The sequence below is a fragment of the Tenrec ecaudatus genome, chromosome 2 (assembly GCF_050624435.1).
Source record: "Tenrec ecaudatus isolate mTenEca1 chromosome 2, mTenEca1.hap1, whole genome shotgun sequence".
NCBI classification, from domain to species: Eukaryota; Metazoa; Chordata; class Mammalia; order Afrosoricida; family Tenrecidae; genus Tenrec; species Tenrec ecaudatus.
The window spans coordinates 10,830,928-10,853,371 of record NC_134531.1 but is presented as its reverse complement, the minus strand read 5'-3'; positions in this window follow the sequence as shown (position 1 = coordinate 10,853,371).

Sequence of the window (22,444 nt, the reverse complement as noted above, 5' to 3'; positions counted from 1 at the left end):
ATTATTCAGATTTTGAATTGTGATCTAAACTTGTTGACTGTACACATCCAAACACAGAGATATCATAATATAACTTTATTGTTACAGCTGGACCAATAGGCAACATCATGATAATCAGAGAAAAGGTTAACATTTTCAAGGAAATCGTCTTGCTTGGATCCACAGTCCATGCTCATGGAAGCAACAGTCAAGAGAATACACAATGTATTGCATGGGATAAATGCACTGCATAAGATTTCTTTATAGTGTTCAAAATAAAAGATATTATTTTGAGGACTAAGGTGTGTCTGATCCAAGCCACAATATTTGTAATCACCTAATATGCTTGTGAAAGTTGTACACTGAATAAAGAAGAATGAAGAAGGATCTATGCATTTGAAGGATGGTGTTGGTGAAAATAATTAAATTGCCATAGACTGTCAAAAGAACAAATACATCTGTCATGGAAGAAGACAATCAGAGTGTTCCTTAGAGATGAGGACGGTGAGGCTTTGTCACATATTTTGGACGTGGTGTCAGGAGAGACCAGACCCTGGGGAAGGACATCCTGTTCAGTAAAGTGTAGTGGAGGCAACGAAGGAAACCCTCAAGGACATGGATGGATGGACACAGTGACAGCAGCAATCGGTTCCAACATAAGACCAAATGCAAGGCTGGCACAAACAAAACCACAGCAGCACAGCGCGAGTTGGCGATTTCAGCACTGTTTTTTTCTACTTGACTTTAAGGAGATTAAAAAAATATTTTTCTATCTCATGACAATTTGGTTAATTCACCAAGGAGGGTCATGGTAAAGTCATGCCTGTTCTTCTTATCAAAGCAATTGCTTTATTACTAAGAAGATAAAACCCATAAATATAAAATTATGAAGGCAAAAACGATGGCATTTCATCTCAGGCAGATGACCAAGAGTTAACAGTTTTAACTTCTTATTCCCTACACAGTAGTTCAGTGGAGAAAAATCAATTTAAGAAAGTATTCTTGTTGAGAAAACTATGTCAGCAGGAGATAATAGAAACTGGGATCCTTAACAATTCTCCATAATAACCCAAATGAAATACATAAAATGCGTCAGTGACAATTAGTGTCCAATGAGGTTCTGACTTGCTAACAATGTTTGAATATCTGTCAAAGCTGCTAAAGAGGATGTTTTTGTTGAATTTCAAGGAGAAAAAATAAGACTGTGATTATTTTGTTAGTCAAAGGGTTTCACAGAAATGGAGATTATAACTTCAACAACTAAAATTGCTAGTGCTGCTGTTAACAAATTCATTTTTTTTATTAGCATTAACTTCAACTCAACTACAGTTCTTTTTTTTTTAAGTGGGAGGTAACAATTCATAGTTGTCCATTTTACAAAACTTCACTGAAGAAACACTTAAAATATATTGTGGAGGGGCAAGATAATATATATATATATATATATTGTGGACCCAAATGTAAGATACAAAACTTTCTGGAAAATAATAAAAAAATAAATTCTAGGTGACCTTTTGACCTTGACATTTCAGAAACATTACAAGAAGATATTTATATGATGAATTTCTTTAAAATTGATTACTTGTGTGCTGATGGAGACATTGTTAAGCAAAGAAAAATACAAGCCATACAGTTCAATAAAATAATGGCAAAACATATATCTAAGAAAGAACTTTGATCCAAACACAAACATTAAAAAAAATCTTAACATTCAAGACTGTAACAGTGAATTTCACAATGGGGGAAGATCCACTCATTATAAAGATATGGAGTTGCCGTGAAATGGTGTCAAATGCTATTTACAAATAGATGATTGTCAAACAAAATAATGAGATATCTGCCTTTTAATGTTTAATATCCCCCCAAAATTGAGAAGACAAAATGCCAGGAACTCTCACCATTTTTGATGGGATACAACATGGTAGATCCACTCTGAAAGACTATCTGGCAGTTTTTTACAAAGCTAAGCACAGCTTTTGTTGTTGTTAGATGCCTTTGACTCAGTTCTGACTCAGTTTATTAGGTGCCACCATGTTGGCTTCAGTGCTTAGTGATCCAGCTTATTCTTCTTTGTCAGCATACATTATCAATTTAATTTTCTCCCTGTGCTTGTGAAAACTGAGTCATATCACATTAATTACCAGAACTTCGGCTATAGATTTCTTTTTAAATCATTTTATTGGGGACTCTTACAGCTCTTATCACAGTCCATACATACATCCATTATTGTGTTAAGCACATTTGTACATATGTTGCCACCATAGTTTTCAAAACATTTACCCCCCACTTGAGCCCTTGGTATCAGCTCATTTCCCTCCTCACCCACCCACCCTCTCTCATGAACACTTGATAATTTATGTAAACTTGTTCATGTTTTACACCGACCACTGTCTCCCTTCATCCATCTCTCTGTTGTCCATCCCTCTGGGAGGGGGTGAGAAGTAGATCATTGTGATCAGTTCCCCCTCTCTCCCCCCACCTTCCCCTTACCGTCCTGGTATCGTTGCTCCCATTATTGGTCCTGAGGGGTTTATCTGTCCTGGATTCCCTGTGTTTCCAGCTCCTATTTGTACCCGTGCCCATGCTTTTGTCTAGCTGGATTTGTAATTGGGGTCATGCTAGTGGCAGGGATGGGTGGTGGGCGGGAGCATTAAAGAACTAGAGGGAAGTTGTAGGCTTCATAGGTGCTATACTGTTCCATGACCGGCTCATTTCTTCCAGTGACCCTTCTGTAAGGGTATGTCTCATTGTCTATAGATGGGCTTTGGATGTCCACTCCTTGCTCTCCCTCATTTACATTGATATGATTTTTTTGTTCTGGATATTTAATGGGTGTAGATTGACAAATAACTACAGTGTCCTCAACTTGTACTTGTTAATATAATTTTACGATTTATACATATACACAGACATAATTATGTTATTTAAAATTGATATAATACAAATACATATAATATATATATACAGTTGATCACCACCACTTTTCTGTCAGTTTGTCACAGTGAGATGACTTGGGCATTGCTGTAATACTGGAGGACACTATGTCACTAGTATTTCAAATGCCAGCAGGGTGACAACAAATGAACAGGGTGCTGTGGAATTTCCGGATTCAGAGCAAACAACTAAGAAGGACTCAACTCCCAAATTCAGACACCTTACCACTTAAAACATGTAAGATGAAGTCTTTCCATGCTTGCCTCCAAGGAGCACTCTGGCCTTACTTCTTCCAAGACAGATCGGTTTGTCCTTTTGGCAGCCCATGGCACTTTCAATATTCTCTACACCACAATGCACATGCATCGAGTCTCCTATGGTCTTCTTTATTCAACGCCAAGCCTTCCCATGCATGTGATGGAATGAGGTATCCATGGCTTGAGTCAGGTGCAACGTGGTCCTCAAAGGAACATCCTTGCACTTCAATAGTCTAACGAGGCCTTCTGCAGACGATTGGCCAGATGCAATACATTGTTTAATCCCTTGACTGCTGGTTTCATGAGCATCGATTCTGGATCTAAGTAAGACATCTTCTCTTCCATTTGCTTTACTTACCCTCTGATTAAGATCAAGCTTCAGAGTCTCTTCTTATATCCCCTTTGGTCTTTTCTTTCCTTTTTTTAAAACACCTTTCGCTTTCTTCATAAATGATCTTCTTGATGTCTTTTCACAACTCATCAGATCTTTTATCATTAGTGTTGTATGTGTTAAATCTATTTTTGTTTTGTTCTAGAAAAATTAGGTGGGATAAGCCCCTGATTGTTTTTCAGCTCCCCTGGACATGTTTTAATTTTTCTTCATCTTTATCCTAAGCTTATATATGAGCAATTGATGGTATGTCACATAATTGTCTCTTCATCTCGGTTTAGCTGCTGATATTGGGCTTCTCTTTATGTCTTTCCACAGATGTCATCTATTTAATTTCTGTGTATCCATGTGGAGAATCTACGTGTATAGTCACCTTTTGTGCTGTATTTTCTATGAACAAATTGCTGGTAATGAAAAATTTTACTATGTCATCTCCATCTTAATTCCTATCACCAAGTCTATATTTTCCAACATGTTTCTTTCTTTTTGTTTCCAACGTTTTCATTCTAATTGCCAGCAATTATCAATGCATCTTGATTGCAAGTTTGATCAATTTCTAACCGAAGTAAATGGTACAATTCTTCAATTTCTTAACAAATAGCTTTTGTGGTCGGTGCAAAAAAATTGAACAATAGTTATATTGATTGGGTTTCCTAGAACGAAGATAAATATAATTCTATTGCAGACAGCACTGTACACATGATGGATTTTGCAATATCCTTTTTGACAATGAATGCCACTTGTGTTTCATTTCCAACGAAGCAAATTGTATTTTTTTTAATTCAAAACGGCAATACCAGTCTATTTTCAACTCACTCATGTGTAGGCTCTTTATGTATTTTGTGTATCCTAAGTTCAGTCATAAGCAGGTTTCTGCAGCTGTTTCTCTTTATCTTGAGCTATACCCCATCAGCAAATGAAGATCCCAAAGTCTCTACTCCCACAAGCTTTACCTGATACTTGTCACCTAGTTCAACTCCACTCCGAGAAAGCAGCTCTTCCGCAGTCCCATTTTGAGTGCTTTCAGAAGAGAGGGACCATCCTCTGACACTATCTCCAACAATGTCTGCTTCTGTTGATTAGGCCTTCAGTCTCTGGATATTTCAAAGGTATAAGTAAAGTTTTCAGTGGCTCCTTATTCTGAAGTTGGGATCCAACTTCTTCTTGGTTGTATGTTCTTAAGTCTTGAAGCTCTGCTGAAACCTGTTCACTTTGGGGGACCCTGCTGGCATTTGAAATGCCAGTGGCATAGTATCAAGCATCACAGCAACACAACAGGTCCCCACAGTACCGCAGAGTGACATATAAGTGATGGAAGACCTCTTTATAGTTTTTAAAGGCAAGGATGTTACTTTGAAGACTAAAGTGTGCCTGACCCAAGCCACGGTATTCACCTTTGTGTCATATATGTATGTGAAAATTGGACATTGAGCAAGGAAGACCATAGAAGAATAGATGCATTTGATTTGGGATGCTGGTGAAGAAGATTGAAAGAACCCTGGATTTCCAAAAGAATAAACAGGTCTGAGGAAAAAGCACAGCAAGAATGCTCATTAGGTGCTAGGATGCCGGGAGTTCGAAGGCACGCAACAGCAACAAGTGTTGCATTTTAATCTCAAAATTGGCTCCAAGGTTCATTCTTGGTGTGGATGTCATTGTCTACGCATGAATAGAAAAAAAATAGAGCCTAGGATATGTTCTTGATGGAATATACAGTCTAAAAGGAGCTTCTCATGAAAATAGTGAATAAAAGTAATCACCTAAATTCTTATATTTCGTAGACTTACCCCTTTACTTGTGTTGATTACAATATTGGGGACCCAATAGGACAGAGCAGGGCTACCTCCAAGTTCCCAAGGCTGTAATCTTTCCAAGAGCTGACTTCTTTATATTTCTTCTGGGGAATGGATAGTAGGTCCAGTTGTTGATATTTCCATGAACAGCTGATCATTTTAAACACTGTGCCTCTAAGGTTACTCTTTCAAAACCCCAAATCGCCCTGCATTGGAGCACATTCTGAATTATTGTGACCCCATATAATATTTTCTGAGGTTGTATCTTTACAGAATTCAACAGCCTCTTTTTTCTTGAGTGGAACATCCTCTGAGTTTACACTTATCTCACAGCACTTATCTCACAGCACTACCAGGGCTCCTTAGCTCTGTACCTATCTAATCCCGAGAGAACTTTGAACATGTTCTCAAGAGAGATTAGTTCTGGAAAAGGATATTATGGTTGGTATTGTAAAGGGCATTGAAAAAGAGGAAGACCCTTTATGAGATGGATTGATACACTGGCTGCAACAAGGGGCTCAAGGAGGAGAGAAATTGTCAGGATGGCACAGGACCACATAACGGTTTGCTCTGTTTTCTATAGCAGCCACATCACAATGAGTAGGAAACAATGAGAGGGCACCAAACCGCATCAGTCCTAAGTACCCATCCACACACCCTATTCCCTGACAGGAAACTCATACCTACCCAAGGAAGAGAACCATTCAAAATGAGGTGGCTTTGTCAGAAAATGCCCAGAGGAATCTAGCAGATCTTATATATAAACCAGCATCTCAGCGTTTACAATGTTCCCTTTCAAAAGGAGCAAAATCAACATCCCAAAGGCTGAAAATTATTTCTTCAGTGAAGTCCTCGTGCTGCCTTTGCTAAACCATACCAAATTAAGGTTTGATTTTACTCTATTAGTTTTTCTGTTTTGCTTCTAACTTGAATCCTTATGGGGTAGAATGCTTTTGAAAACATTTTGGAGAGAAAAAAAAAGTCACGGACTGCAGCAATATCTTTGACAATTCTCATTGTTTTAGTGTGCAATTTCTTTGTTTACCTAGAGCACTTGGGAAGGCAATTAAAAAAAAGAAATAAAATATCTGTACTTTGCTTTTTACCTTTTCACAAAGGATGAAGAAGCTCTCTGGCTTTCTCGAGCTTAGAGATCATTAAAAAGTCGCCACTTTGATGTCGGTGCGGAAGGAAAAGTTTATTCCTCTTCGAGTTGCTTACAGGTTTCAGGACGTGAGTAAAGAGAGCAAACAGAAAGAGATAAAGATGTGAAGAATTTCAAATGGCGTGTGAGGATTTCGAAAAATATAGAATTCTCAATAATGCATAGTTCAAATTTCTCTTCATCGGGCATGACGATCATGGAACAGGCTCCTTCCTTGCTTCAGTATTAAATCATGAGAGTACACCTTTCCCCTCCCAAATAAGAGGAAGCCCTGAGATTGTGAGCGAAAGAAGGGTTATTTATTGATGTTTACAAAGTACAAGTATAAATAATTTGGTATAGCTACTCACATAAATATTGCATCTTGATCTTAAGCTAAAAACCTAGTTTCTATTTCATTTTCCTCTGCCAGTGTTGAATTCTGGAAAAGCACAAACTCTTTCTCTCAACTGATTTATTATAATAATAACTATATTTTTTTTCTTTCAGGTTTCACTAGGGATTGCAACGCAAAGAAGACTCACCTCTAACACTTTTTAAAATGTCCTTAGCAGCTTCTGCACTGGTACAAAAGCTAGTTAAATCTAAATGCTTTCCAATTCCTCCCGTTAATTCGAAGGCTTACCTGTTTTAATATGCCATCTGGAATATGAATGCAGACCCAACCTTGTAACTTTCATGTTCTCTTTTTAGAAATGAGGAAGGGTTGTTATTTTCTACACATTTTAGCAAATTGTGCAACTTTTTCATGGAAAAAAAACGTTACACAGCAATACAACTCCTAACTTAAATGTGTATGAAATGTGTATTAGGGAGATAATTCTACTGCTGAATAGCGAGAGAATAACAATCCTAACAATGTAACAATGTTCACTTGTAGTTATTATAAGACTTCACTCCTTTCTTTCCTTGATTATATGGGTCACTGTTAAGGTCTGTAAAATACCAGAATATTTTACAATAAATATTGTATAATAAATATTAATAATACCAAAATAAAATACCAGAATATAAAAACACTACAATTCTACAGTGTTTAAGTCTACAATATAGAATGACACTTCTTTTTTTTTAAATGGAAGTTAATATTTTTTTAAACGTTTTATTAGGGGCTCATACAACTCTTATCACAGTCCATACATATACATACATCAATTGTATAAAGCACATCTGTACATTCTTTGCCCTAATCATTTTCTTTTCTTTCTTTCTTTTCCCTTTTCTTTTTTTACATTTTATTAGGGACTCATACAACTCTTATCACAATCCATACATATACATACATCAATTGTATAAAGCACATCCATACATTCCCCGCCCCAATCATTCTGAAAGCATTTGCTCTCCTCTTAAGCCCTTTGCATCAGGTCCTCTTTTTTTTTCCCCGCTCCCCCCTCCCTCATGTGCCCTTTGTAATTTATACATCATTATTTTGTCATATCTTGCTCTATTCGGAGTCTCCCTTCCCCTCCCCCCCCCTCTCTGTCGTCCCTCTCCCAGGGAGGCGATCACAAGTGGATCCCTGTAATCAGTTCCCCCTTTCCAACCCACTCACCCTACGCTCTCCCAGCATCGCCCCTCACACCCTTGGTCCTGAAGGTATCAGCCACCCTGGATTCCCTGTGCCTCCAGCCCTCATATGTACCAGTGTACAACCTCTGCCCTATCCAGCCCTGCAAGGTAGAATTCGGATCATGGTAGTTGGGGGGAGGAAGCATCCAGGATCTGGGGGAAAGCTGTGCTCTTCGTCGGTACTACCTTGCACCCTGACTGACCCATCGCTTCTCCTAAGCCCCTCTATGAGGGGATATCCAGTGGCCGACTCTTGGGCCTTGGATCTCCACTCTGCACTTCCCCCTTCATTCAATGTGGTATATATATATATATATATATATATATATATACACACACACATTCTTTTTTTTTTTTTTGCATGATGCCTTATACCTGGTCCCTTTGACACCTCGTGATCGCACTGGCAGGTGTGCTTCTTCTATGTGGGCTTTTTTGCTTCTGAGCTAGATGGCCGCTTGTTTATCTTCAAGCCTTTAAGACCCCAGTCACTATCTCTTTTGATAGCCGGGCACCATCAGCTTTCTTCACCACATTTACTTGTTCACCCACTTTGACTTCAGCAGTTGTGTCGGCAGAGTGAGCATCATAGAGTACCAATTTAATAAACGAAAGTATTCATGCATTGAGGGAGTGCTTGAGTAGAGGCCCAAGGTCCTTCCGCCACCTTAATATTAAACCTATAAATGTAGATAATTAGATCTATTTCCCCAATCATCATATATATGTTTGCATGTACACGTCTTTATCTAGACCTCCATAAATGCCCCTTGACTCCTAGCTCCTTCCTCCCTCTCCCTTGACTTTCCTCCTGCCCCACCGCCATGCTCCGTCCCCACCTGGGCTACAGCTATACCTCTTCTCTACGCAACCTTACCCTTGATCGTTCCCCATCAGGCATGTCACTCCCCCCTCACTACCATTTTGGGTCCCATGTTGTTCCCTTGTCCCTGTGTTTATTAACACCACTTCCTTACCCTCCTCCCCCTCCCCCACCTGGATCTGTCTGTCCCCCCGGAACTGTCTGTCCTATTGTTTTTCCTCCAGATAGTTCATCCAGCCTGTCCTATTCAGACAGACCTGTGGAGACACTAACGTGCACGAAAACAAGACAGAGGAAAACAAAGCAACAGTATACAACCAGAGAATAAAACAACATAAACCACTGACAAAGAACAAAACAAAACACTTCACAAAAGAAAGGCTTGTAGTTCTTTCAAGGATCGTTTGCTGGCCCTTAGGAGCGTTTTCCAGTCCAGTCTGTTGGGGCACAACGCCCTGGCCCCAAAGTCCACTTTCAGCATTCTCTGGGGACCTTGCCACTCCATTCCCCTGCTGTTCCACTGCATTCCCCCAGTGCTTTGCCTCGGTGTGGTGAGATCAGGTCAGGTGCAATTCCCACACTGTGTCTCCAGTGCCGTCCCCTGTATTGCCCTTGGTCCCTGAGGGGCATCATGTCTCATAGTAGGGCCAGCCATGTTGTTCTCTCTGTGGACTGGCTGCTCGACTCAGGAACATCATCCTCACGGCCTCGTGGGCCAGGCTGTGCTCCACTCTCTCCTCCTGCCCCTTCATCTGCTCCCGTGTGCTCTGATCAGACATGTCCATCTCCCGGAGCTGCAGAATCAATGTCATCCTTTGAAACAAATTCTTTTCGGGGGAGGGGCAGGAATCCACTTAATTTTTGGTGCTGGGCCCTACTCCACGCCGGGATATTGCATTCACACCTTGCGGCACTGGGTTGAAGTCTGGTCCCACTTTCCCTGTGGAGATATAAACAATACCCTCCCCTTGGGTGGATTAGTGCCCCATGCCCCCACTTCCCTTTTCTTCCTTATATTCATCCTTTTATTTTCCTTTCCCCACCTCCTCCACTGTTGGCTACCATGTGCATCCCTGGTTTTGATCTGGTCTCTGCCATACTACACAGTCTTCACCCCAGAAATGTTTGTATACAGTAGCTTTTTCCCCTATGCCACTTTTGCATTAAAAAAATAGTTTAAAAAAATTTTTTTTAATTAAAAAAATTTTTTTTGTACTTACCTCAGCGGGCTCATGTTGTACTTGTCCTTTTGTGCCTGACTTACCTCGCTTAGCATGATTTCCTCCAGTTCTTCCCATGCCGCTATGTGCCTCATACGTTCATCACTGCTTTTTAGTGATGCGTAGTACTCCATTGTATGTATATACCACAGTTTTTTAATCCAATCGTCAGTTGATGGAAATTTGGGTTGCTTCCAACTCCTTGCAATTGTGAACTGTGCCGCAATGAACATTGGAGCACAGATGTCTGGTCTTGGTTTGTTCCTTGCCTCTTCTGGGTATATGCCCAGTAGGGGAATTGCTGGGTCATATGGCAACTCTATTTTCATCTGTTTTAGGTATCGCCAGATTGATTTCCATAGTGGCTGTACATACTTACAGGCCCACCAGCAGTGGATGAGAGTTCCTGTCTCCCCACAGCCCCTCCAACACTTGTTGCTTTCTGACTTTCTGAATTTGGCTACCTTTGAGGGTGTCAGGTGGTACCTCATTGTTGTTTTAATTTGCATTTCTCTTATGGCTAAAGATCGGGAACATTTTCTCATATGTTTGTTGGCCATTCGGATTTCTGTCCCTGTAAAATTTCTGTTCAAGTCCTTTGCCCACCTTTCAAGTGGGCTATTGGTTTTTTTCTTTTTGGAAGCTATCAGAGTATTGTAGATTTTAGTAATAAGACCTTTGTCTGATGTGTCGTTGCTAAAGATGTTTTCCCAGTCTGTGGAATCTCTTATTACTCTCTTGGTGAATTCTTTAGATGTACACAAGTGTTTTATCTTCAGTATATCCCATTTGTCGATTTGTGCCTCCTCTGTGTTTGTGTCCTTCCCTATTTCTGATAGCCTGTGTATTCCCTGCGCCAAAGTTCTCAAGTTGGTCCCAATTCCCTCATTGATGGCCCTAATAGTTTGGGGTTTAACTTCAAGGTCTGTGATCCACCTTGAGTTTATTCTTGTGCATGGAGTGAGATAAGAGTCTTGCTTCATTTTTCTGCATGTGGATATCCATTTTTTCCAGCACCACTTGTTAAAGAGGGCATTGGCTTCCCATTTGATATATTTGGGGCCCTTATCAAAGATCAGCTGTGTGTATGCTGATGCTTTTATTTCTGGGTTTTCAGTTCTCTTCCATTGGTCTGAGTATCTGTCATTGTACCAATACCATGCAGTTTTGAGAACTGTGGCTGCATAGTATGTGCCAAAGTCAGGTAAAGCAAGCCCTCCCACGGTGTCCTTCTTCTTGAGGAGTTCTCTGCTAATTCTGGGCTTCTTCCCTCTCCATATGAAGTTGGTAATCAGTTTTTCCATTTCTTTGAAGAAAGATGATGGTAATTGTATCGGGATGGCATTAAACTTATATAGTGCTTTTGGCAGAACTGACATCTTAACTATATTAAGTCTCCCAATCCAAGAGCATGGAATATTCTTCCATTTGTTGAGGTCTCTCTTGGTTTCTTGTAATAGTGTTCTATAGTTTTCCCTATATAGATCTTTTGTTTTTTTAGTCAGGTATATCCCTAGATATTTCAATTTGTGTTTGGCTATTGTGAAGGGTACCACCTTTTTGATCTCTTCTTCTGTGGTCTTATCTGATGTGTATAACAGTCCGATGGACTTCTGTTTGTTGATCTTGTATCCTGCCACTCTGCCAAATTCCTCTATTGCTTCCAGTACTCCCCTTGTGGAACTTTTGGGATTTTCCATATATAGAATCATATCATCTGCAAATAAGGATAGTTTCACCTCTTCCTTCCCCAGACGTATACCTTTGATGTCACTTCTTTGCCTTATGCTGTTAGCTAAAACCTCCAGCACGATATTAAATAGGAGTGGAGACAAGGGGCATCCTTGTTTGGTTCCCTTTTTCAGTGGGATTGTGTTAGTCTTTTCTCCATTGACTATGACTTTGGCTGTTGGTTTTTCATATATAGCTTGTATTGTCTTGAGGAACTTTCCTTCCATTCCTATCTTCGCTAGTGTCTTAAACAGGAATTGGTGTTGGATGTTGTCAAATGCTTTTTCTGCGTCTATTGATATAATCATGTGATTCTTATACTTTTTCATGTCAATGTGACGAATAATACTAATGGTCTTTCGTATGTTGAACTATCCCTGCATCCCTGGTGTGAATCCCACTTGGTCATGGTGAATTATTTGTTTTATATACTTTTGTATTCTGTTGGCTAGTATTTTGTTAAGGATTTTTGCATCAATGTTCATTAGGGATATTGGTCTGTAGTTCTCGATTCTTGTGGGATCCTTGCCCGGTTTGGGTATCAGAGTTATACTAGCTTCATAGAAGGAGTTTGGGAGTTTGCCATCTTTTTCTATGTTCTGGAAAAGTTTGTGTAGGATTGGTATTAGTTCTTCCCTGAATGCTTGGTAGAATTCTCCAGTGTAGCCATCTGGTCCAGGGGATTTTTTTGTTGGTAATCCCTTGATAACCTTTTCTATTTCTTCTATTGCTATGGGTCTGTTGAGATTCTTGATATCCGCCGAGGATAGTCTAGGGAGGGATTGTTTTTACAGGAATTTGTCCATGTCTTCCAAATTGTTGAATTCATTGGAGTACAATCCTTCATAGTACTGTGTAACTATCCTTTTGATTTCATTAGGGTCTGTTGTAATGACCCCTCTTTCATCCCTTATTCTTGCTATTGAGATTTGTTCCCTCCTTTCTTTGGTTAGGTTTGCCAATGGTCTATTGATCCTGTTTATCCTTTCAAAGAACCAACATTTAGCGATATTAATTTTTTCCATAGTTTTTTTATTTTCCCTCTCCTGAATCTCAGCCCTGATTTTTATAATTTCTTTTCTTTTGCTATTAGTAGAGTTGTCCTGCTGACTCTGCTCTAGTTTTTGTAAATTTTGTGTCAGCGTATCCTTCATGATTCTCTCTTCCTTTCTTAGGTGTGCTTGTATTGCTATGAACCTTCCTCTGATGACTGCCTTTGCTGTGTCCCATAAATTTTGGTACGTCGTGTGCTCATTTTCGTTGGTTTCTAGAAATTTCCTGATTTCATCTCTGATCTGCACCAGTATGCACTCCTTTTGCAGTAGAGAGTTATTCATTCTCCAATTATTTGCTCTTATTTTCTTTGTCTTCTTTTTGTTGATTTCCAGTCTTATGGCACAGTGGTCAGAGAGAGAGGTCTGTATTATTTCAATGTGCTTAAATTTATGTAGATTTGCCTTATGCCCCAGCATGTGGTCTATCTTTGAATATGTGCCATGGGGACTTGAAAAGAATGTGAAATATTTTTTATTTGGATGAAAAGTTCTGTAAATATCTATTAGGTCAAATTGTCTAATTGTGGAGATTAGCTCCCTAGTCTCCTTGTTGAGTTTCTTTCCCTGTGATCTATCTTTCTCAGTGAGTGGTGTGTTGAAGTCGCCCAGTATAATTGTCGAGTCTGTGATTTCTTTCTTAATCTTTTGGAGTGTTTGGTTGACGTATTGAGCTGGCCTCTCATTCGGGGAATATATGTTTACAATGCTTAGTGGTTCATTGTCTATGATTCCCTTGAGCATTATATAGTGTCCCTCCTTATCTCTTTTTATGGTTTGCACTTTGAGGTCAATTTTATCCGAGATAAGGATTGCAACCCCTGCTTTTTTTGAATTGCTGTTTGCTTGGTAGGTCCTTCTCCAGCCTTTGATTCTCAGCCTATTTTTGTCTGTAGCCTTGAGAAGAATGACATTTCATTTAAAAATTAAAACACATCACTTTATTGAACTATTGAGTTTTATGATATATGAATTATAGACTTGGTGCTCACGTGTCTAGGCCATGATTTTCAGTGACTTGGCAGTTGCTATTATTGTTACGTGCCTTTGCACCAGTTCAGACACATGGTGACTCTATGTACAACAGAAGGAAGGCTGAACAATCTTGTACCATCCTCACAATTCTTGTTCAATTTGAGCCCATTATGGCAGCTACTGAATCCGTTCACCTCCTTAAGTGTCACTTTTAGGACGATGGTATGCCTGTCCCAAGGTATGGTATTTTCAATCACCTCATAATAATACTATTTTAAAATTACTGTTAACTTTTAGAAACCACATGAGGAAATATAACATTTCAGTCAGTATGCTTCTTTACACAGGGCCAGTATCATTATTTCCAATATCTAAAATGTATTTGTTGAGCACTTGAACCAAGCCCTGGCATTTTCCATTATCACATGCATATGAAAGTTTAGCAATGAATAAGGAAGACTGAAGAATAATTCATACATTTGAATTATGGTGCTAGCAAAGAATGCTAAAAGTACCATGGATTACCAAAAGAGCAACCAAATCTTTCATAAGAACCCTTTGTTCTGATAATCTGACATCTTTGATACTCACCTTCCTGACACCATGCCTGAAGATAAAAAATTGATGCATAAGCAAATGTGGTGAAGAAAGTGAATGGTGCCCATCTATTAAAAGATACAGCATCTGGGGTCTTAAAGGCTTGAAGTTAAACAAGCAGCCATCTAGCAAGGAAGCAAATAAGCCCACATGGAAGAAACACACCAGCCTGTGCAATCATGAGGAGCTGACTAGATCAGGTATCAAAAGATCCCAAACAAAAGATTATATTGATGTGAAAGAGGGAGGTTGGAGTGGAGACCCAAAACCCATCTGTAGACAATTGGACATTCATCACTGAAGGCTTACAAGGATGGGACAGGTCAACCGTGGTACACTATAGCACCAAGGAAACACACATCATTCTTCTAGTTCCTAAATGCTTCGACCCCTCCACCTTCCCACCCTACCCCTCAAAAAACAACCATGGCCCAGTTTACCTTACAAATCCAGTTAGACTGGAGTAAGCACAGTGGTACAGATAAGAGCTCCTTATATTTGGAATTCAAGACAGATAAAACCCTCAGGAACAGTAGTGAGGGTAGCAATATCATGAGGGTAGAGGGGTGGGAGTGGGGATAGGGTGGGGGTAGAGGGGAGAAAATCAGGAACACATCACAAGGTTAGATATATAGCCCACCTCCAAGGGGGAGGGATAACAGAAATGTGGGTGAAGGGAGACAACAGACAATGCAAGACATGAAATATCAACAATAATATATAATCAATCAAGGATTCATGAGGGTGGGGAGGTAGGGGAGGAAGGGGAAATTAAAAGGAGCTGATACCAAGGGCTCAAGTAGAAAGGAAATCTTTTGGAAATGTTGATGGCAATATATGTACAAATGTGCCTAATATAATTGAATGATGGGTTGTCATAAAATTTGTAAAAGCACCCAATAAAATAATTAATAAAATTAATTTTTTAAAAAAGAACAGCCAAATCTGCCTTGATGAAAATGCACCCAGGATACACCTTAGAGGCAAGGATGGGAAGACTTCACCTCATGTACTTGGGCTATGTTGTCAAAAGAGACCGGTCGCTGGAGAAGGACACCAGGTTTGGTAAAATAAGGGGCAACGAACGAAGCGGAAGCCCCTCCACCAGGTGTATGACACAGTGGATGCACTGATGAACTCAACCGTAAGAATAACTGAGGATGGCACAGGAGCACGCAGTTTTGTGTCTAGAGGTACCGTGAGTTGGGAGTGACTACAACTCACATCAGCAAAATGTATTTCTAAGATATTGTGCACCACCAGTTGATTAAAAGACATGGTTGTGACTTTAATAACAAAGTAACTCTTCTTAAAGTTGGGATAAAGGTTTTGTTTCTGTTCTAGTCCACGGAACTACCTTCCAAATGATGTGAAATTCACTGAACCTCACTCAGCAACTTTCTTTCTTTTCAGGAGGAAGAGAAAACTTTGCATAAGGATTTCTAAGTCCCATTGCAATTTTAAAATGGATACTCCCACACTGATAACTCTTTGACCCTGCTAGGTTTTTCGCTGCCTAAAGGAGGCAAAGTCTAGAATTCGTTATCTGCTGAATCTCAAATGCCCACCTCAGTGACTAATGCAGTCTCTTCTTTCACTCCTATCAAGTCGATTTCAAGTCATATGGTCCCCCAGCATAGAGCAGAACTGTTTCTATTAGTTTCTGAAACTGTGACTCTTTCTGGGAGTAGAAAGACTGTGTTTATCCCAATGTGGGTAGTTTTGAACTGTTTTGGAGGTAGGTTTGAACTGTTGACCTTGAATTTATCAGCCTAACACATGACCCATTGTGACATGAGGGCTCATTAATGCAAAGTGGGCACTCAATAAAAATCTTCTGAGAAATGAATACGTCAGTGGATTACTGGTTATTTTAATCTAATAGGCATGTTTTTCTTGTGGTGAATTGGAAATAGGGTCCTGTGTTAGAATTTAATATTGTTTTCATTACTGTAATTAGAATCAGAATGACTGTGGTTCAATTATAATCCCTAAAACCTGAAGTTTCCTTCTCTATGCTGAATTTATGCAGGTAATCTTAATTTGCCTTACCTTCATTCTCAAGTTTTGATATTATAAACGTAATCTGTTCTTTAGAAATTGACTCCATGGCACTGGGCTGTTTGTGATGTGGGGGGAATAGTTAGAAAATGGAAAGGGCTCTGGGAGGCACACAGAGTTTTTACTCAGTTACTAACTGACAAAACATTTGGCTGTTCCAATCTGCACAGCCCCATCATGGAAGAAAGGTTTGAGAATCTACTTTCATCAGATTGCCACCTCTGAAAGCCGGTGGAATGCAGTTGTACTCAGAAACACACGGAGTTGGCAAGAGTTCACATCAACTCCATAACAGTGGGCTAACCCAAACCCACCAGACTCTGTCATCCCATGACTTTGATTCATAGTAAGCCTCTAACATTCGCTAGAGCTGCCCTTGTGGTTTCCAAACTATAGACCTATCTGGAAGCAGAAAGTGTGACTTGTGGTCTCAAACTTGTGGATAGCAGATCAACTGGTAACCCACCACTCCACCAAGCCTCTTTGGAGTAAAGGGTTAGGAAACAGGAAATTACTTAACAAATAGGAATGTGGAACAGTTGTTCCCAGTTTAGTGGCCTAGAAAATTTGGGGTAACCCTCCTGCTAAGAATCATAAGGATTCCTGGAGATTGAGTAAGCGCTGGGCTGCTAAACACCAGGCTGAAGGTCAATAATGATATGCCACTCTAAGTGGGAGGGCCCGTGTAAAGATGTACAGCTCAGAAATCCTGTAAGTTCACTGAGTTGAAATCTACTTACTTCCTCAATATTTTTAAATTTTGAAAGAATTGTGTTGTTGTTACTGTTGTTAGGTGTCCTCACGTCAGTTCTGACCCATAGTGACAACAGAACAACACACTAACCAGTCCAGTCCATCTTCACAATTGCTCTGATTTGTGAGTGGATTGATGAAGCCACTGCACCAATTCATCTTGTTGAAGATCTTCTATATTTTCTTGCTCAGATTCATTACCAAATATGTCTTTCTGATGGGACTGGTCTCTCCTGACACTATGTCCAAAGTACATGAGATGAGATCCACCACCCTTGCCTGTAAGGAGTTTTGGTTGTACTTCTTCCAAGACACATTTGTTTGTTATTAGCATTCCATGGCAGTTTCCAAATTCTTCTCCAGCACCACAATTCAAATGAGTCACTTCTTCATCAGTCTTCCTTATCCAATGTCCAACTCTCAGGTGCATATGAAATAATTTAAAATACCACAGTTTGGATCCAGCACACTTCAGTCCTCAAAGTAACATCCTTGCTTTTCAACATCAAAGAAAATGTATACGGTAGATGTACCAGATGCGATGCTTTGATCTTTTAACTTCCAAAACCAAAGAAATCTTTGGCAAGTTCAATCTTTTCTCCATCGATCATGATATTACCCACTGGTCCAGTTGTGAGGATTTGGTTTTCTTTACATTGAGTTGTAATCCATACTGAAGGCTGCAATCTTTGATCTTTATCAGCAAGTGCTTCAATTCCTCCTCACTTTCTGGACATTGACGGTTGTTAATAAGCCTTCAGTCACTCCTTGTGCTGCATTCATTTTCATACTAACCAGCTTTTCTGATTATTTTCTAAGCATACAGATTGAACAAGTATGGGGAGAGAATACAACCCCCCTGACACACACATTTCCTAATTTTAAACCATGAAGCATGTCCTTGTTGGGTTATAGAACTGCAGCTTGACCCATGTACAAGTGCCGTGTAAGCACACTGTAATGTTCTGGGATTCTCATTCTTCTCAAGGCTGTCCATAATTTGTTATATCCACACAGTCAAATGATTGACATCGTAAAAAAAAAACACAAGTAAACATCTTTCTGGTTCCCTTCTTTCAAGCAAGCTATCCCTGTTCTGTATCTTCCTCTGAATCAGCCCTGAATTTCTGTCACTTCTGTCAATGTACTGCTACAGCCCTCGTTGGGTGGACTTCAGTAACATTATGCGTGCATGTGATATTAATGATATTGCTCTATAATGAGAGCATCTTGTTGGGTCACATTTTTTTTGGAATGGGTACAAATATCAAACTCTAGGTCATTGCACTTCTCATTATAGTATTTGACTTTGTCATCTTGAGCTGCCCTTTGGAAATTCCTGGTCAGCTCTTTGACTTTATCACTTCTTCCATTTGTCTTTGCTACTCTGTATCACGAACAAATTTCAGAGTCTTTTCTGACATCCACATTGATGTTTTCATTCTTTCTTGATTTTAATGACCGTTTGCTTTATTCAAGTACCATGTTCTTGATGTCATCCCACAGGTCATCAGATTTTCTGTAATTAGATTTCAATGTGTCAAACCTGTTCCTGAAATATTCTTGAAATTCAAGGGGGGTAGACTCAAGGTCATATTTCGGCTCTTGTGCACTTGTTTTAATTTTCTTCAGCTTGAAACTGAACTGGAACATGAGCAATTGATAGTCTTTTCTACAGTCTGTCTGTGACTTGGTTATAGCTGCTAGTTTTGAGCATGTCCATGATCTTTTCGCAAAGCTAGTAATGGAGAAGTTGACGGATTTTACCAGTGTTTTCCACCTGAAATTGAACAAACTTGTGATCAAGATGTATAGGTATGTATTAGCTATAGGAATTCAAATGTTGAAAACAAAGAGGAAGAAACAGTCGTTGCCCTGGTTATAGTTGCTAATATTGAACTTCTCCATTCTGACTTCCCACACATGTAGTCAATTTGATGTCTATGTATTCCATCTGGAGAAGTACAAGTGCCTTTCATGTTATTGAAAAATGGTATTTGCAATGAAGGTGTTGTTGGTCTTGCAAAATTCGATCTCATTCTGTCACCAAGTCTATATTTCTATCACTAGTTCCTTATTTTCCAACCACTGTTCTTCCCTCTTTGTTTCCAAAATTTGCCTGCCAATCACCAATACTTATGAATTAATCATGATTGCATATTTGAGTTTAGGCTGAATAGGTTGGTAGAATTCTATAAGTTCTACACCACTAGCTTTGGTGATTGCTGTATTAATTTGAATAATAGCTGTATAGGTAATAGTTGTTATCTATACAATAATAGTTGTATAGATTTCTTTGAAGGTGAATAGAGATATTCTTATCATGGACAACATTATACTTCAAGATAGATCTTATAATATCTTTTTTAACAATGAAAACAATGCTATTCTTGTAATTTTTTCACTCACAGATTAGCAAACCATATGATTATCTGATTCAGAATGACCAATATCAGTCTCTTTCATTTCACTAATGCCTAGAATACAGATTTTTATGCATTCCAATTATTTTCTACATCTTACCACTTTCTAGATTCATGCTTCATATGCTCTAATTATTAATGGATGCTTACAGCTCTTTCTTCTCATGTTGGGTTGTACCTCATCAGCCAATGAACATCTAGAACCCCTTACTTCCACAGACTTACTCCAGCCACCCAGTTATCATCCCGTCTACTGTGAGAAGGAAGCTCCTCCTCAGTCACATTTCTGAGCATCTTCTGACCTAAAGGGCTCATCTCTTAGCCTCATTTCTGACTATTTTCTGCTCCTTTTCCTCAGGTTTTCAGTATCTGATAAAGTTTTGATTATGCCCATGACTATGTCCTCTGAAGTAGGCAGCCTATTTATTCTTTGTAGTCTGTACTTAGTCTGGAGTCTCTGTGAGACCTGTGCCCCCTCAGTGACCCTACTAGCGCTCAAATCCAAGTGACATAGCCGCCAGCATTGCAGAAGCACACAGGCCAACATGGTACAATAAACTGACAGAGAAGTAGTAGGGTAAGATTTATAGGAAAGTATAAATAGTACTTTTACCTTAATGAAGCTTTACCTAGTTAAGATCTGGGAGAAAATGGAATCCCACAGAGAAATGTTCTTCAATTCTTAAATAGTTGAAAGCTTATAAATTTCAAAACACCTTTGTAAGTCTTGAGGGATTTCGATGACAATGTGTCAAGTTCGTGTGGAGTTCTGATTCACACCTTAGTGAAAGCTGATAGAGTTGCACCTCAGGAATTAGAGTGCAGTTCCTAAGTGATGCAAACACTTAATAAGCTCACTAGCTCACTGAGAAGTCAGGGGTTTGGCCTCCCCACAGGTATGTCGGAAGAAAGAATTGGTGATCTACTTCTGAGAAGTCAGCCAGAGGTGTTTGGTTGTTCGTGTGCCTAAGATGCTTTCTACTCATTGTCACCCTTTGCTCAGCAGAATGAAGCATTGCCTTCTTTGACACCATCCTCACATATTTGATCCCATGGTTGAGGCTACTGTGTTAATCCATCTCTTTAAGTCTCTTCCTTTTTGTTTTCATTGACCCTCTACCAAGCATGATGCCCTCCACCTGAGAGGTGTAGGAGGGAAACACATGGAAATCCCCTCTAGAGGGAGCTCCTCCCCACCATCCAAATCATTCTTCCAAGAATCTTAACGAGGAACAATTTTTCATGCATAATAAAAATGGTACGATGTGTTTATTTGTTGTTTGCTTATTTCCCCAGGCAAAGTTATGTTTTCTTTTTCTTACAATAAATTTTACTTCCATATGAATTAGTCCTACAGTATCAATTCCAAAGTGCCAGTGTTATCACCTTATCCCTCTGGATATATTTTAATCTGCACATAAATGAATCATATACATTCTGAGCCTGGCAACCTCAAATTTTCAAGAAATATGCTGACATTCTTCTTTAGTATATAAAAGAAAAAGTAATACTATCTTGCTGTATGACATCCTCTTTTTATTTCTTTTCCCAAAGTAGATTACCAAGGTTAAAGGGGAAAAAAATGTTTCTCTCTCTCACTAATATGGGCACAATTTAAATAGGTGCAGCTAGAAGCTGCTGATCTATGTTTGACATTCATTTCCACTTATAATTTTTGTTATAAGTAGAAAAAATTGTTGATGCTGTTAATTCATATAGGCATTCAATGAATTGTACAAAGTCTCCCATATGACATTAAAATATTAGGAACAAATTGCTCCTCTATTTACCTTTAAAATGAACTGAAAAGCAAGCTAATATTTTAATTGAATCTTTCTGGAATCCCAAAATGAGACTCTGTACAATCAAGTCAATTCCTCGCTCTTAATTCATAAAGAAGTTATTTGTCCATCTTATAGAATTATAAATATATTATAATGTTTAATTACATTACATTCACCATTATTTTTTCTTTCCAATATTGCTATCAAATGTTTAAAATCCCTGTGAATGTTTGTAAGTGCACACACACAGAGACACAAATACAGGACCAGGAAATGATTTGATCACACAGCGAAAAAGAAATGAATAAGGATTTATTTCATTTTCTTCACAGGTGTGTAACACTGCAAGGTTTATACAGATATAATTGCTCGATCAAAACCCACAATGTGTGGTTCTGATCATTTCTCACATATATTAATCTGAGAGAAATTAAGTAAAATTCCATTCCTAAGTTCGAATTTGATAAAGAACCTATTTTATTTTGCACAAACAATCCACACGTGAAGGGAAACTTGGACATAAGTGGCATATGTTCAATAGCTTTTGGAAATAATTGTAGCTTAATTTACTTTTCCTTCTCCATGCCAGCTGACTAAATTGGTGGAATATGTTACTTCACCAAATAATGCCAATAAGATATACTTTATTGAAAAGCAGTTTTTAAAAGGTGCTACTATTTAAATGACACCTTATGTGGCTGAAGCAATTCCCTGTTAGCATCTTTAATGGATGCAAGGAGTCAACAAATAGTACAGCTTAGATTTACTATCCTATTAGTGTTAATTAGTTGTGCTTCCGTTGATTTGCATTCTGTTGCAGACTTGTCCTAGAATTTGTCTCTTCTTGAAAAATGTTGGTATCTTGAGATAAGGATAGTCATAAAATGTGTAATCTGGAACATAATTTTGAAGTGCTATGTCTTAAAATGTATGA